The 18379-nt window shown below is 47.3% G+C and overlaps 1 protein-coding gene across 3 annotated transcripts in view; it reads right to left on the reverse strand.

Annotated features, from left to right (window-relative positions):
* The window catches only part of ARMC9 (armadillo repeat containing 9), a 160150-nt gene that overhangs the window by 4830 nt on the left and 136941 nt on the right, over positions 1–18379 (reverse strand). The gene's annotated exons all lie outside the window — the stretch shown is intronic.

The raw sequence follows: 18379 nt of genomic DNA on the forward strand, positions 1-18379 counted from the left end.
ACACACACAGACACATTCACACAGAAGCATGCGCGTTTGGAGAGAGACATGTAACACTCATTCATACACACTCATACACACACGAGATACATGCACACCCTGTAAGAAATACACGCAGACACACACATACACACATACACTCACAGAGGTACATATTGCCAGAGAGAGATGGACATACACACACCTAGATATACTCACAGACGCACATACCCAAATACTCATCACACACAAAGACACACCTAGAGAGACACACACACACGCACACAAGCTCATGGCCTTTCCCAGGTGGGAGGGGCCTCCCTCAACCAGCTCATCTGCTACCCATGAAACCCCACTCGGCAGGCCCTTGGGAACGGGCTCAGGACCAGGCAGGTCCCTGTTTCCTCCATGCACGGCCTCTTTGGATCTGTCCCCAGGTCCTCAAGTCTGTGCCCACCCCTACCTCCAGGAGCCTCCAGGCACTGCCCACAGGCTCTTAACCCCACTGGAGTCTAGCCCCAGCTCCTGCTCCAGCTTCCCTGGCCTTCTTCCCCCATTCACCAAGACCCCGGCTTCCTGCTGCTCAGATGTGCTCCCCACTTCTGCATCCAGCTCCTGCTCATCTTTCAAATGTCCCCTCCCTTGGAGAAGGTGCTCCCTCCCTCGGCTGGCATCACGTCTGTCTGTCCCTTATCCACCTGTCCCACCATACTGGGCCCCGCGGAGAGCAGGGACAGGCCTTTCTGTTTCCCTGGCAGCCCAGGGGCGGGGAGGCACCGACACCATCGGCTAAACAGTCCAGGGAATGAATTGCCAGGCTTGGCCGCCCAGAGGAGACCCTGGCAGGGAGCAGGGCAGACTCGCCTTGGCCGTGTGCAGAGGACGGCTGGGTGTGTCCATCCCAGGGAGCCCAGGGCGGCCCAGACACATTTGCAGAGCCCCAGCCCCACCCCCGGCACACCCGTCCAAACTGACAGTGACATGCATTCACACACGGGTGGGCATTGTGCCCCCTCGCCCTGGACAGCTGGGCTGCCCCCTCCCCCCAGGCCACCAGTGACTCACATCCCCGCCCGCCAGGCGGCTGGCTTGGGCACACACAGCCTCCTTTCAGCCCCTCGGCCTCAAACACTAGCTTAGTCTTCCTGCCCGGCGCCTCCCCCTCCCCGGTGAGCCGGCCTGTCCCCCTGCCTGGCAGCTCAGCCCCACCGGGAGGCCACGCGGAGGCCTCCTTCCTCTCCAGAGCACAGGGCTCCCTGTCTCTCGTCACCCGGCTCCTGTCCAAGCTGGCCCTGAATGGCTGCCTTTTCATGGCCCAGAGCCTGGCCAGGTGCATGCTGGGCAGGCCTGCTCCCACCAGTGTCTGCCGGAGAGCTGTCGGCCCCTGGCGCTGCCACAGAGGGACTAGAGCCACAGAAGTCCCTCTCAGGTCTGGTCAAAGGCCCCTCACGTCTACAAGGACTCTTCTTCACACACACCCTCCGGTCTGCTTCCCCAGCAACCCTCAATAGCCCGGCCAGGCACGGATTATTATTCTATTCCCATTTTACCGAGGGAACAACTGAGGCCCAGTGAGAGGTCAGCCCACTGGTGAGTGGTGGAGTGAGGACTGGGTCTCGGTAAAGAGGGATTAATAACGCGCTAGGCCTCTCAGGATTGCAGTGAGCTCGACCAGGTGGCCGAGAGGGGTGACCACATATGATGATGGTCACCAAGTCATTCTAGATGCCCAGCACCCCTCCCTTCTTTGCTAACAGGCCTCTCCCCTCTAGTCTCAGAGTGGGCTCTGGGATAAGCTGGACCGACATTCCTTATCCCCGACCCCCACCCAACCCCCCAGCGTGCCCGGTCCAAGATCCGTGGGATGGACCCGTGACCTGCGCTGGACCAGTCAGGACTCTGCCCTGGGGAGTTTAAAAGTGGAACTGGGAGAGGACACCCCCACCCCTGTACTCTCTGATCACAGGGCTTTTGAGGGTGTGACTCAGAACATATTGGGGAGATGTCATGCCCTCCTCATTCTGCAGTGGAAGAGAACAAAACAACACACAGAACAAAACGGGAGAAATAGGAGTCTGAACAGGGCCAGAATCCTAGTTCTGGAGGCCCTGTGGTCAGCAAAATAGTGCCCCTCCCTCAAAAATGTCCATCCCTGTGGGGCCGGCCTGGTGGAGTTGTGGTTGAATTCTGCAAGGATTTGGATCCTGGGTGTGGACCTACACACTGCTCATCAAGCCATGCTGTGGCAGCATCCCACATACCAAGTGGAGGAAGACTGGCAACAGATGTTAGCTCAGGGCCAGTCTTCCTCACTGAAAAAAAAAAAGATGTCTACACCCTAATGCCCAGAATCTATGACTATGTTAGGTCACCTGCAAAAGAGATGCAGATGTAATGAAGGTTATAGACCTTCAAACAGGGTGGTTAGCCTGGATTGTCTGGTGGGCCCAATCTAAACACAGAGCCCTAAGAAGTAGAGGGCCTTCTCTGGCTGGAAACAGAAGAGATGCAGCAGAAGAAAAAGTCAGAGAGATTTCAGGCATGAGAGGATTTGACATGCCCTTACTGGTTCTGAAATATAGGGACCCATTTGCAGCTCAGAGACCACAGAGAGGCCTCTGGGAGCTAAGGGGGGCCCCAGCTGACAGCTAGTAAGGACATGGGGACCTCAGTCCTACAGCTCGAACGAACGGCATTCTGCCCACAGTCTGAATGGGCTTAGATTCTTCCAGAGCCTCCCAAGAGGGATGCAGCTGGCTGGCACCTTGATTTTGCCCTTGAAAGTTCTGAGCAGAGCCAACCTAGACTCCTGACCTACCCAAGTGGGAGAGAGCAAATCTGAGTTGTTTCAAGCCGTTAACTTCATGGTAATTTGTGACAGCAGCATTAGGAAGATGATATGGCCCCAAGAACTAGAGCCGCCCTGCCACCCCTGATTTGTTTACAGGAGCCAATAATTTTTCATTTTTGTCAGTCACTGCCAAAGACTCCTGACTGAGGCTGTTACTGTCACCTGTTTCCCAAACCGCCCACCCTCACAGGTGGGTAGGAGATGCGTCACCCAGAATTGGGGCAGCCACCACCACATAGGCTTGGGGACAGCAAAGGGTTAGGGAGGGACAGGCCCTCTTGGATCTCAGAGCCTTTGAAGATTTGAGGCAGTTCTTCCAGAAGGCTCAGGTGGTCCAGCTCTGCCCCTTCCTCAATAAACTGGATCCCTCCCTTCCACCCAGTAGGGCCGAGGTCACCAGAGAGAGAGAGCCATCTCCCGAGAGCCAGGGAGAAGTGACTTGTCTGAGAACGTTCTATGCTGGCATGGTCAAAGCTTGTAAGAGTTGGCAGGGTCAAAAGACATGGGAGTTTCAGTCCAAGATGGCGGCATAGGAGGCTCCTGAACTCACCTCCTCTGATGGACACACCAAATCTACAGCTACACATGGAGCAGTTCCCTCTGAAAGAAATCTAGAAACTAGATGAGCAACAAGTACACATGAGGAGAACAAGAAAACACCCAAACTGAAAAGAGTAGGAGAGACTGAGGCACTCTTGCCATATACCTACCAGCACAGCGACATGTGGTCAGGAGGGGACTCCCAACTCCCAGCTTCTCCCTGAGGAGCTAAGGGTTTGGACCCAACATCTAGCACCCTAACTTTTAAGACTTCCACCCAAGAGATGGGCCCCCAAAACACCTAGCTCTGAAAGCCTGCAGGGCTTGAGTCCATGAGACCCATCAGACTACAGCAAACAAACAAACAGTTCTTAACTGGAGAACTCCCCAGCGTTCACTAGCAAAATCCTAATGGCATTTTTCACAGAAATAGACAAAACAACCCTAAAATTTGTATGGAACCACAAAAGACCCCAAAAAGCCAAAGCAATCTTGAGAAAGATGAACAAAGCTGGAGGTATTACACTTCCTGATTTCAAACCATATTTCAAAGTTATAGTAATCAGAACAATATGGTATTGGCATAAAATAGACATATAGATCAATGGAACAGACTAGAGAGCCCAGAATATACCAATATATATAAGGTTAACTAATTTATGACAAAGGAACCAAGAACATACAATGGGGAACGGATAATTTCTTCAATTAATGGTGTCGGGAAAACTGGACAGTCACATGCACAAGAATGAAACTTGACCCCTATCTTACACCATAGCCCACGTCAACTCAAAATGGATTAAAGACTTGAATAAAGACTTAATGGATTGCGACCTGACCATAAGATTTCCAGAGGAAAACATAGGAGGCAAGTTCCTCGACATTAGTCTTGGCAACTTTTTGGATTTGACACCAAAGGAAAGGCAACAGAAGCAAAAATAAACCAATGGGACTACATCAAACTAAAAAGTTTCTGCACAGCAAAAGAAATCATCAACAAAATGAAAAGGCAAACTATGGAATGGGAGAAAATATTTGCAAATCATACATCTGATAAGGGGTTAGTATCAAAAATATATAAAGAACACATACAACTCAATAGCAAAAAAACAAACAATCCAATTAAAAAATGGGCAGAGGAACTGAATAGACATTTTCCCAAAGAAGACATCCAAATGGCTAATGGGTACATGAAAAGGTACTCAACACCACTAATCATCAGGGAAATGCAAATCAGATCCACAAGGAGATGTCACCTCACACCTGTTAGAATGACTATCATCCAAAAGACAAGAAATAAGCGTTGGTGAGGATGTGCAGAAAAGCGAGCCTTTGTACACACTGAGTGGGAATGTAAATGGTGCAGGTGCTATGGAAAACAGTATGGATGTTCCATAAAACACTAAAAATAGAACTACCATAGGATCCAGCAATCCCATTTCTGGGTTTATATCCAAAGGAAATGAAGACAGGATCTCAAAGAGACATCTGTACTCCCATCTTCATCACAACATTATTCACAACAGCCAAGATATGGAAATGACCTAAGTGTCCGTCAACGGATGAGTGGATAAAAAAGATGTGGTTTATATACACAGTGAAATATAATTCAACCAGGAGAAAGAAGGAAGTCCTGCCATTTGCAACAACATGGATGGACCTGGAGGGCATTATGCGAACTGAGATAAACCAGAGCGAGAAAGACAAACGCTGCAGGCCATCACTCACATGTGGATCTTAAAAAGAAAAAAGTTAAACCGATAGAAACAAAGAGTAGAAAAGTGGTTGCCAGGAGTTGAAGGTGGGGAAACAGGAAGTGTTTGGTAAAAGATACAACTTTCAGCTTTAAGATGAACAAGGTCTGAACATCTAATACAAAACATGGTGATTACAATTGACAATACTGTATTGTATAATTGAAATTTGCTAAGAGAGTAGAACTTCAATGTTCTTACCAAAAAAAAAAAAAGATAAATATGTGAGGTGATGGATGTGTTAATGAACTAGACTGGGGGATCCTTTCACAATGTATACGTATTTCACATCACCACGAGGTACTCTTTAAATATCGTACAATTTTACATTGTCAATTATACCTCAATAAAGCTGAGGGGAAAAAAGACAGAAAATCATGAATCAGAGGAAGATTTGCAGCCACAGGATAGAAAAGGCTGATGTTTCACTACACATAGAGATCACCTAGATAGCAAAAACAGGAAGACCTCAGGAAAGAAATGGAGCGAAGGACATGAGCAAACAGGTCACAAGGGAGGTGTCAGGCTGGCTCATAAAGGAGGAGAAAGGAATAAGGAGGAGGTAGAAGGAGGGAAGCAAGGAGAAGTGAGAAGGAGGGAGGAAGGGAGGGAGGAAAGAAGGAGAGAAATGCCACTTTTCACCAATGGTAGGAGACAATAGGCATCTGAACCCCAAATTTGGCCCCCTCCCCACCCCAGGATGCCCTCCTGCAGCTGCAGTCTGCTCCCCTTTTCTTCCTTCTGGGAAACCTCAAGGCATTATCAGCTTCGCCACCCCCGCCCCGTGACTCCTTCAGCAGCTCTCTGGAGCCATGTAAGCTTTGTTTTATTTTTAAATTTTATTTTTTTACTTTTTAGACTTTTTTGTTAAAAACAAAGACACACACATGCATTAGCCCAGGCCTACGCAGGCTCAGGATCATCAGTATCACTGTCTTCCACTCCACATCTCGTCCCACTGGAAGGTCTTCAGGAGCAATGACACGCATGGAGCTGTCATCTCCTATGATGACAAGGCCTTCTTCTGGAACACCTCCTGAAGGACCTGCCTGAGGCTATTCATGAGGAAGTGTCACTCTTTTCAGAAATATGTCCATGGTGGTTTGCTTGGTTGTTTCTTTTTTTCATCACAGAGTTGCTTATAAGCAGATAATGCACCATGAACATTCCTCTCTATTAGCGAAAACCTTTTGGGGTTGGGGTCCATGTTTTCAAGCTTTGTAAGGAGCTCAGTGAGGTCTGCAGAAGCTTCTGCTAAACGCTTCACTGTGAATGTCCTTGGAGGTTCTTTTTCTTCTCTTGTCGTTTCTTTTTCTCTTGCCTCTTCTTCAGCTGTGCGTTCCTCTTCCAGTTCCAACAAGTCCTCGTCAGTCAGTTCCTCAGGAACCCCCTCTAGGAGTTCCTCAACGTTGTCCACTTTCACATCTAGGTTAAAGTTGTTTCCCATCTCAGCCTCAGCCTTGTTGATTTTTTCAACCTCCTCACCCTTGGCAGATCCTTGGAAGTCATGGACTTCTTCCAGATGCCATCCATACACTCTTTGGTGACATCACCCCAAGCCCAAGCAAAATTCTTGATGCAGTCACAGATTTTGTAATCCTCCAAGAATTGCATCAGTGTCTTCCTTATTTGTGGCAATAGTCTGGGCAAAGGTCCTCCTCGGGTGGTAGTAGTCCTTAAAAGTTTTTATAACACCTCGATCCATTGGTTGGATCAAAGAAGTGGTGTTTAGAGGGAGAAACACTACTTTGATATTGGGATGAAGATCATCAATAAAAGCAAGACGTCTGGGAGAGTTATCAACAATAAGCAAAATCTTGGAAAGTATGTTATTCTCCAAATAGTACTTCTCCATTTTGCTGGCATAGCAATTCAGGAGGGCATCTTGGAAGAGGAGCTGAGTCATCCATGACTTCTTATTGCCCCTTTAATACACTGGCATTGTGTGCTTCTTGCTATGCTTGAAGCCCCTGGGGTTCTCACTGTGCCAGATCACAAAGGGTGTCAATTTGTCGCCTGCAACATTACCCCCAAGCGAGACAGTTATCCTGTCCTCAAAAGCCTTGAAACCCACATTGACTTGGCCTCCTGATGGATGAAAGTCCTTTCAGGCATCCATTTCCAGAATAGGGAGGTTCCATCCATATTGAATATTTGCTCTGACAGTAATTTTCCTCCACCATCAGCTTATCTAGAGTTTCCAACAATTCTTCAGCTGCCTCCACATCAGCGCTCACAGACTCACCCCTCACTTTCACATGATGTGATGAATAGTGACTCTGGAGTCACATAAACCACCCAGAGCTGGCGGTAAACTCAACATCGTAGGCGGGGGCAGCCTTTTCTTTCAACATCGCAAACCAACTTTTTGCTGTGGCTGTGATCCTCATGGTGCTGAGAGGGACACCTGTGTGTGGTCTTCAGTCTCGGTCATTAGAAGTTTCTCCACGTCTGCCACAGGCCCTTTTCCACTTTTTGCTAGTCTTGTTGCCTTCACTGAAGCAGACCCTTTAACAGCTTCCGTCCCTTTGTTCTTGTTCTTCAAGATCGTAGCTAGGGTGGAATGGGGCACGCCTGACTGGCGAGCAACAACCACCACTGCTTTTCCACCTTCACCGTTCTCAATCACATTTTTTTTTCCTAAAGATTTTATTTTATTCCTTTTTCTCCCCAAAGCCCCCGGTACCTAGTTGTATATTCTTAGTTGTGGGTCCTTCTAGTTGTGGCATGTGGGACGCCACCCCAGCATGGCCTGACGAGCAGTGCCATGTCCGTGCCCAGGATCTGAACCAGTGAAACCCTGGGCCGCCGCAGCGGAGCACATGAACTCAACCCCTCGGCCATGGGGCCGGCCCCCTCAATCACTTTTAATTTCATTTCCGGGTCAGTCACTCAATGTGGCCTCTTAGTGGCAAGGTGGATTTTGTAAACTTAGGCGCCATGATGAAAAAAAAACAACACGAGATTAAATCAAGCACAAGAGAAAACAATGCAATCAAGAGACGCGGTAAACATGAGATGTGGGAGGCTGCTGCCGGCGTTGCATGGCATCCTGTTTTACAATAAACTTTTTTTTATAAGTAGAAAGAGTACACTCTAAAATAATGATAAAAAGTATAGTATGGCAAATTCATAAGCCAGTAACATAGTCATTATCATCATTATCAAGCATTATGTACTGTGCATAATTGTGTGTGCTGGACTTTTATACAACCGGAAGAGCAGGTTTGTTTACACCAGCATCACCACAAACACCTGAGTAATGGGTTGCGCTGTGACATCATGACAGGTATGATGTCATAGTCAACGGGAATTTTTCGGCTCTGCTATAATCTTATGGAACCACCATCGTACAAGCAGTCCTCCATTGACTGTGCAGGCTGTGCATGTGACAGTTTTCCACTTCCAGATGATATTGTCAAAATTAATCTGTAAGGAGCTCTATTTAATTGGCTCAAAGACAAACAAGTGCTATATAAAGTAAGTATACTCTCAGAAATATAAAAACTAACCCAAATGTTTTTCAGGTTCACGTGATCCAGGATAATTTTCAGTAAACAGAAGTTAGTTTAAGTTTGTTGGTTTAATTAATACAGGGATGTCTTTAGAGTTATCAGCATTAAGTAGAATACTTTTATTTTACCTAGGCTTACTAAAAGTCAAATAAACTCAGTTTTCTCTGTTACAAAATTTGTCAGCAAGAAAAATAGCTTAAACTGGTGACTAGCTGCTTTAACATCTCATGAAATTTTCATGAGTAACCTAAGTATGATTGTTAAGAAAAAGTGAATTAAATACATGTACGTGTGATAAAAAAATTTTTAAGTGAACTTTTCAACAATAATTATATTTTATAATATGTCTCCTTAAATAGTTCCCCAAATCTCTTTGGTAACTTATGCCCTTAGAGTTTTGAGAAGTTAAATTAAATTATGGAAATTCACTGAATACCTAGGTCATTTCTAAATAAGATAAAATATAGAAACATTAATTATTGAACTTAGGTTTATGCACTAGGCTTCTTACTACAGAGAAACTAAAGATATTTGGGTCTTTTAGCAAACATGTCTTGTGCCACATTGAAAACTTGTACCGTAAGGAAGCATATGCTTCTGGAGGTTATGAAATGTATTCATAAATTTTTAAATCTCAAGAATTCTGGCGTAACAGTTCAAAATTGCTTACTTAGTTTTCACTAGAAATTAAGGTTTCTAAGGGTCAAGAATTCTAACTCATATATTTAATTAAAGCTACTAGAAATAATAAGGGAAACAACTCTGTATATGAAGAAAGTAGGATGTGTTTTTGGCTAAGAAGAGGCACGAGGTATGGTGATGCGTTTTTGTGAAAGAAAAAGAAAGCAAATTCTGTCCTAAAGTAAAACTGGTTGTTTCCGAAGGAGAAAAAGGGAATGAAAAACAAACTAAATGAAAACAGAAAGTTGGAAAGGAAGAGAGAAAGACAGAGAATTTTACCTTGTATAATCAAATTGGCTAAAATTGCGCTGTAATACAGGGGTCTTAAAAATAAGCTTTAATACCAATAGTGTACAACTAAAGTTTACAATAGTGTAAAACTAAAACTTAATTTTCTTTCATCTGATAGAAGGACAAAGTTTTCTTGGGCTATTGGTCTGCTTTTGATAATAAGAGATTATGAAAGGTTTTTCTTTACAAGTAATCCGCTTAGAAAGCAAAGATTTTCTGTCTTACCAAAATAATTTCCTGTTCTTCATGTTGTCTTAATCAGTCTTTGATTACTTAAGAAAACTGAGTCTTTTCCATATTAAAAGAGCTAAGTTTTGCTCACAATTATGTAACCTCCTATATTTGCCTTTAAAATCTTTTATTGTCACTTTGATTAAATAGATAAATATTAAGTTTCATAAGGATCCGTCATCCTATTTAGTCATGTCCAAAACTTTTTGATATTTTTGGACAAGTTTCCCAAAATCAACTTCTAAATGAGGTCTTTTTGACCTCAAACTAAGCTTGAGATTTTCCAGAGGGCCCCTGGAACCTCCCAAAAGATTTGTTCTCACTTTTTATAAGAAGGGAGATGTTAAACTAACTAACAGGTATATTTGATATGTTAAATCACATGGGAAGGATTGTCAAATAAGAAGTAATACTGTGGGCAGGCCCAGTGGTGTAGTGGTTAAGTTTGGCCCGCTCCACATTGGTAGCCCAAGTTTGTGGGGTCGGATCCCAGGTGTGGACCTACACCACTTGTCAAGCCACGCTATGGTGGTGACCTATATACAAAATAGGGGAAGATTGGCACAGATGTTAGCTCAGGGCCAATCTTCCTCAAGCAAAAAGAAGAAGACTGGCAATATATGTTAGCTCAGGGCCAATCTTCCTCACCAAAAAAAAGAAGTAATACTAAGCCAAATTCTTAAAATTTGGATATGTCCTCATATAATGTTATCACTTGTGATTTTAGTTATCTTAAAATGTGTCACAGAAACAACCAAATTTTCTTGTCAATAACACTGTAATGAGCTCTCATCAAATTTTTTTTTTAAGATTTCATTTTTCCTTTTTTTCCCCAAAGCCCCTGGTACGTAGTTGTGTATTTTCAGTAGTGGCTCCTTCTAGTTGTGCCATGTGGGATGCCATCTCAGCATGGCTTGATGAGCGGTGCCATGTCCACGCCCAGTGAAGCCCTGGGCCGCCAAAGCAGAGTGTGCGAACTTAACCACTCGGCCACCGGGCCGGCCCCTCATCAAATCTTTAATCATGGGCATTTTTAAGTCTTTTGTCATTTACAGAAGCTATTGTTTTACTCTGATGCTTTTGCAAAAGTGTTTCATTGTCAGAGAGATTCATGGAAAGGTTTCTGAAAAGTACTCTAGAATACAGTTTTCTGATAGTTTTCAGATCATCCCACTGAACTGGGTAAGAATTTACAGAACTCTAAGAACTGGATTCATAAAACTCCTTGATCAAAGATCAAGATCAACAAGAATTAATTACATTAAACTGAATGAACTGATGAGGACGATTATAATTTTTATGATTCTTTTGTTTGAAACCTTGCTGGTTCTTCAATGTTTTGCTCTTTTAGATTTAAGAAAAGCTTTCCCTTTTTTCTTAAGCTAACTGTGACTTACAGCAATTGGGTAAATTACACCTTTGTCAGCAGAACTGAAACATTTATCTTTTCTCCCTACCTGATCCTTCCAGTATTCAGAAACTCTGAGTGAGTACTCTTATTTTATGGCAATATAGTTATTTGCATAAGTTCACTAAGAATCTGTTTTTGTAACAGGACACAGATGGAAACATTGGTTTGGGGGCAGGCCTGGTGGCACAGTGGTTAAGATGTATGTTCTGCTTTGGGTGTGGACCTGCACACCACTCATCAAGCCATGCTGTGGCAGGTGTCCCACATATAAAGTAGAGGAAGATGGGCATGGATGTTAGCTCAGGGCCAGTCTTCCTCAGCAAAAAGAGGAGGATTGGTGGCAGATGTTAGCTCAGGGCTAATCTTCCTCAAAAAAGGAGAAACATTGGTTTTATTACCAAGGCTTTGACTGGAATGCCAAATTTGAGAGTGATATGCACAGACTCAGATACGACCAAATAGCTTCAAGGAAATAAGGTTGAGTTTATGGAGCCAATAAAGCACCTTGGAAAAGGGGCTGGGTACCTTGATTACAGGGTTTCATACAGCCTGGCCAGGTGAGTAAGGAAGGTCACTTCTTGGCAGGCTCAGGAAGCTCAAAATATTTTTGGGATCTGGCAAAGAAAGGAATTAACGCAAATTTAGAGGTATTGCAGGTGAACTCTGATGGCAAATATGATGGCAAGTCCTTGCCTTGGCTTCTTGGCCTCAAGAGGCTTTTAAGAGTTCAATTTGAGGGGCCAGCCCAGTGGTGCAGTGGTTGAGCTCGCATACTCTGCTTTGGCGGCCCAGGGTTCACCAATTTGGATCCCAGGTGTGGACCTACACACTGCTTGTCAAGCCATGTGGTGGCAGGTGTCCCACATATAAAAAGCAGAGGAAGATGGGCATGGATATTAGCTCAGGACCAGTCTTCCTCAGCAAAAAGATGAGAATTGGCAGCAGATATTAGCTCAGGGCTAATCTTTCTCAAAAAAAATAAATAAATAAAATAAGAGTTCAATCTGAGATTCCTTAGGAAAAGTCCCAGCATTCTTGCTGCACTTATGTAAATAATTGGGCCAACTTTATTGAGATGATTTACTTTGCAAACAAATTTGTCTTACTTTCATTATCTCTGATGAAAATATGAGTAACTGTAGACAGAAAAAATATGTTTCAACAAAAATCTATAATACATCCTTATGGATATCAGATTCTAGTCCTGTTCATTGTCTTTTAGGTTTTATTTTCTACCTGTAAACCAGACTGGATTCTAATTTCTTCTAGTTTCCTCCAACATGTGGCTACAACTCTCCAAACTAATGTTTTCCATTTGTCTTCCACCATTCTGACCAGGACCACTGAGGACCAAGACTGCCCTTTTCCTAAAGGCACACAAGCCAAAGCCGGACAACTTGATATAAACTTCAGAGAAATCACAACAACAGCTCCTATGTGGATAATCTTTATGCCTGTTGCTGTCTGACTGCTCCGAAAGATCACCAGACACACTCAAATTGCAAGCCAGGAAAATTAGTCTATCATTGCCTGCTCTCGCTCCATCTGAAGATGCTTTGAGCCCGCCATCTAGAAATCTTCTTGACTGGCTGCCTTCAGAACTCAGAGACTGAGCTTATAGTCTGCTCCGATCATTAACTATTGTTTTTCTTCTGTTTCCATAGCAATGTCTCTTATTACGTACATGATGCAGACACTCGCACATATAGGCTTATCTTTGGGAGCCCACCTGCAGCCCCACCGCCTGAAATGAGACACAGCTGTTCAACTAAACTGACCTACTTTCAAGACAGAGAGACTAATTCAATGAAATAATGAAGCAATCTACCAGCTCAGCGTCTGGATTATGAAACGGCTTGAAGTTTCAAAGGCGGGACTGCAGGGGAGCAGAATAGGCCACCCCAAAATATGCCACTTTGGCATATTGATTATGTGGAATTAAAGTTATTTAAGCAACAGCCGGTGCAAGAAGGACACTCTGTCTTCCCTTTGTCCCCATGAAAGCAGGAAATAAATCTCCCTGTGAGAGCTGCTGTCCCTGTACTAGGAGGGCAGAAGGATCCTTGTCACCAGAGATAGTGAATTCGGCCCTGAGAACGTCGTATAAACAAAATTTGCTACTTCCTCATTAATTTACTATCGCAAGCCCAAACTTCTTTATTGTTTCTTTGCCTAAGAGGTATAAAAACTGCCTGCTTTGATCGCTTCTTTAAGTTTCGTATTTTATGGGCTCCTGTATGTATGAAAGTAAATTTGTTTTGCTCCTGTTAAGGTTTGATGTCAATTTAATTATTAGACCAGGCAAAGGATCTAGAAGGGAGGAAGGGAAACATTTTCCTTTCCTACACAGGGAACCCCCGATTCTGGAGAGTAGGACCCAGGATCTTTCCTTAACACAGGAGGGTCATTGCAGGTGTGCGGCAGCCATGGACTGTAGATGTTGGAGAAGCAACAAAGAAAAGAAAACCCAAGAAAAGGATTTGATACTGTGACAGCAGAAGCAGACCAACCAGGGTGTAAGTGAGGGTGGGAGAGCTGGCCCGGTGCCCAGTGCTGAGGGGCCTGCTCCAGGGCACAGAGGGGACAAGCCCAGAGGCATTCCAGGTGGGGCACAAATGGCAGTCAAGGCATTTCAGGGCCTCCCTCTCCCCACCCTAGGCAGCAGTCTGCGAGCCTTACATTCCAGCAGTAAACTTTTTATTAACCGCACCCCAGGGAAGGAAAAAGATAGTGGTATATTTCATCCCCAGGCTAGACTGAGTTTCTGAAAAGTTGTATCTCACCACAACTATGACCTTGAACTTTTGGATCCTGTTTGTTTGGCCTGCTGCTCCTCCTGCCTGGTAGCGACCTTAGGATCCTTGCAGGAGCACTGACCCCCACGACCGAGGCTGTGGAGGGAGTCCAGTCCCCTAGCAGACCTTGAGCTCAGCACTGCAGCATCTCTGTCAGTCCCACCTTTACCCTCTTTGCTGACTCCTCAGCCTCCCGGCCTCCTGGTCACCTCTGTTGTTATTTCCTAGTCTTGCATTTACAAAGGTCACAGAAGGGACCCTCAGCATTGTGAAATAACAATGAAGGTGGAAAGTTGTTCTCATAAGAATGAAGAATGTTGTCGTCTGGGACTTCTTGAGAGAGGTGTTGGCTGCTAAAGGATCAGAAGGGACCCAGCTAAATGACAGTTCCCTGTAAGGACCAGAGGCCGACGGGCAGAGCCGCTGGTGTTGTGCAGATGGGCACACTTCCAGCTGGCCAGGGTAAGGAGGATGTGTGTGGGTGGGTGGGGTGATTGCATGCTGAAAAATGTCAGAACTGGGGTTACAGACACTTTTCCCAGCCACTAATGTAAGGTGGGTTTTGAAGGAGGTTGTGGCATGTAACACCCAGAGAGCAACACCAAGTCTAAGTGATGAGGGCGACTGCTGCAGTTTCAAATCTTTAGGTTTTTAGTAAGAGACACCCAACTTGAAGAATCATTTAAAAAAGAAAAAGAGAAAGGCAGGGGTTTGCCGGCCAGGATCAGCAGAAAAGGTCAGGGTGTTCCTGGGGACAACTGCAACCAGGGACTCTGTCCCATGATCCTTTGCCTCATTCTCTCCTCCTGCAGGTGGGGAAGTGGCAGCTAGCATTTCAGCTTCGCCATCGAGAGGGAAGGGGCTCCCAGCTCTGATGGGCGTGGCTTAAGTCCACCTCTCACCCTGCAGGACAGGGTCAAAGGAGAGAGGGGGAGCTCCTGTTTGGACCACATGGCGAGATGGAGGGAGGGGAGAGGGGAGAAATGCCTCCCACTTGGAGGGAGGTCAACTCAGGGATCCCATGGCAGCACCCCAATTTCTGATTGCCATGGAGTCCCAGGCACAGTCAGACAGCCCCACAGATGGGGCTGGCGGAGCCCCGTGATGCCCTAGAGCCCATCTCCAGGCGTTGTGGGATGCCGCCTCCATCTTGCCTCTGCGTCAGCCTCTGGGTCGCAGCCCTCCCTGCCCAGCAGCCACTCTGCACTTTTCTTCATAGTTGATTCTCCTTGAAGTCATTGTGTTGAAAATGCCACTCCTGCCTTACTTCCCCCTCTTCACAGCCACCAGAACAACAAGCTTCCAGTTGCCTGGGCCGCAGTCTCACTCGGCTGCTCAGAGGAGGTCGGGCCCAGCCTGCCTGGCCTCCTTTCCTGTGATGGGGGAGTTGGTCTCCTTGGGGTTCTCAGGTGCTCCAGTGAGAGCCAGGTCCCCACCTCACTCGCTATTACCATGAGTTCCTCTGGGGGTTCCCACAAGAGTTCAGAAATCCTTCTCTCCTCTTTCGCCTGATTTGTGTGTTTGTCCACTTACCCACTGCTCCATGCCCTTGGCACAGGGAGGGTCCTGGTCACAGCTGGGGGTCTCTGAGATGATGCTGGTTCCCTGCGCAGTGTCTGCTCCCCACTATCCCCTGAGCCTGAACCCACTCCCCCAGCCTCTGGCCCCTCTGCCCTGAGCCACCTGTGCCCTGTGTGTGGTGCTCTGGGCACAGAAACCAGCTCCCCCCGCAGATGGCCCAGTAGGAGGTTCCCAAAGCCGCCGGCTCTGCCTGGGATTCCCCCCAACAGCCTAGTAATCAAACCACAAGCCCCAGGGCTAGGGGGGCTCCCTCGAGGCCCTGCAAGCCCTTTAATCACATTGCTCCCCAGGTGGGGCCCTTGAAGACTAGCCTGTGGCCTGTGAATGGTGTTAGTGTCTCTACTTCACGCCCCAGCTACTTCTGTCCTCACCCTTCTTGCCTTTGGCCAAGGCACATTATCCGGGCTCTAGGCCCTGCCTGCCACCAGTAAACCCAGGGCCCTCAGGAAACCCAGGCCCTGGCCCTCTGCTCCTGCAAGACACTGGAACCCTCCGCCTGGCTTCTCCCTCCAAGATGCTGCTGCCCGAGTTCAAGCCTGGCCGGGGCGCTGCCCAGGGACCTGCTAGTGTGAGGAGGGCATCCCACACTAAGATCCCTTTCAGGCACGAGTCCTAGGAGGATAGTGAGCGAACTCTCCTCGCTCCCGGGAGCAGTGACCCGCCACAGGTGACTGGCAGAAAGGAGCCGCGCCATGCCCTTAAGCATGTGGGATGGGTGTGTTTCTGGGCGGCACAGACAGAGAGTGGAATTGTGAACAACAGCAGTGCACCAAGTGGCAAAGTGTCAAAGGGACACCCAGGTAACCAGACGTAATCCTCAGTTATCACATAACCCAGGGAGAAAGGCTTCAGGCTGGCTCCCGTGAGGAGGAGGCCCGGAGTGAAACGATGCTGGCACATGGGGCCAACCCCAGAGACGTGAGCGTATGTAGAAACAGATGTGGTCAGAGGCTTCCGGAGCAGCCACCATCTGTCCACCGCACATGGTGGCTTTTGGGCTTGCCATTCTAGGGGGTACACATGGCTCTGCTCCTCCCAGCTTGTCCCCCACAGTCCACGTAACATTCTGCTTCAGGCTGCACCTCCTTGCACGCTCCTTCTGCCAGTGGTGTGCCGGCAAATGTTCAACAATCAGCTCTCTGGGTGCGCACAAGCCCTGGTTTGTAGAGTGTGCCAGTTTCTGTGGTGCAAATATTCCCACCACGGCCAATTTCAGGCTACCAAAATGAAGTCACTGAACACAGAGTCAGGAGGAGATGCATGTAGCCATCATCCTATCATGTTTACCCCGTGCAGAAGTATCAGATGTAAATAACCTCCGGGACAGAGACAACAGTAAATGTAGTAAAAATATTAGGAAGGAAGCGGTTTGAGTATTTACTACCTTTGTTTTTAATAAAATTTATTTAATTGTAAGTTTATATAATTTAAGTTTTGGCAATGGCTGCATTTAGCACCAGCTCATAGAATTCCTGAAAATTTAGTGAGGAGGCACAAGCTGGCCCCAGCACCCCACTGCTTTACTTCCCCGGGTGCGAGAGGAGGGCCTGTGGCCCCCTGCTCCCCGGTGCTTCTCAGGATCCCTCTGCGCGGCCTGCGCTCCAGCCTCCCCTCTTAGAGCTCACAGCCCCCGCCCTCCCCACCCTTCCTTCTCCAGGACATCCCCCACTGACCTCAAAGCCTTCAACACCCAGCTCCTCACCTCCACTTTTCCCCACGCCAGGCTGACCCCTGGCCCAAACTCCGGGGCACTGCACTCTGGAAGGTGCCTCGGGCAGCCCATCTCTCCTCTGTCTCCTCCAGCTCTGACAGTGGCGACCGCCCTCCGTGCACGTCTTCCCTCCCCACCTTCTGAGCTGCGTCCCCTGGGCCTCCTCCTCCCTGGAGGGCGTCTCCTGTCCCAGTCCTTCTTCTGTCTCTCATCTCCAGTTCTGCCCTCGGTTTCTTATTTCTCTCGGCTTCCACTGACACCTTCAAGAGACAAGTCTGTGTGGGTCTCTCTAGGCCCAGCTTTCTCCCAATTCCACGGCCTCTTCTCGGAAATCTGCCCATCGCTGCCATCTGGCACTGGTGCCCTGTCCTAAACTGCGGCCATCCGCAAAGCCGGGACTTCTCCCTAGGAGACCTGTAGCAACTCGAGTGCTAGCGGAACTGCGTCTCCCGTTGAGAGTTTCCTAAACCCTCCACAGTGTGGCTGCCGTGTATTCATCTTGTGTGGCTAAGCGGCCTGCAGGGCCTTGACGGGACGCTTAGTCGCAGAGTCAGAGGTAAGCTCCTGAGAGGATGTCCTCGAGACTCCTGGTGGCAGTCTTTCCTGCCTCCCAGCTCCTGCCCCTCGTGCACCCCTTAGGTAAGACCCCTGCGGAGCTTATCAAAACCCCCCTTTTTGGTTTGAATTGACCAATCTGGCCTTAGCCTGGGAACCCCAGAACCACTCCACCTGTGGATCCTAAGGAAGGTAGATTCCCCTGGTCCTGCTGCTCGCGCTGGGCTGGCACCACGCCTTGACTGCCCCGCGTGGCCCTCGAGGTGAGCTGTGTCTGTCGTCCAGGCCCTGTGAGTAATAAACTTCTCTACTTCACTTCCCCGCGGTCTTTCACCCGGGGCTCCCCTCATCAAATGTGAACTTAACAAAATCACAACCCCCCACATGCCAACACAGAGCAGCTGCACAGGTTATGTTTGCTGAACTGAATTAAAATCGGGCGGTTATGCCATAGTGGGAAAAACCCTGAACATCATCTACGTGG

This window comes from Equus quagga, chromosome 17 (genome assembly GCF_021613505.1).
Source record: "Equus quagga isolate Etosha38 chromosome 17, UCLA_HA_Equagga_1.0, whole genome shotgun sequence".
Classification (NCBI taxonomy): Eukaryota; Metazoa; Chordata; class Mammalia; order Perissodactyla; family Equidae; genus Equus; species Equus quagga.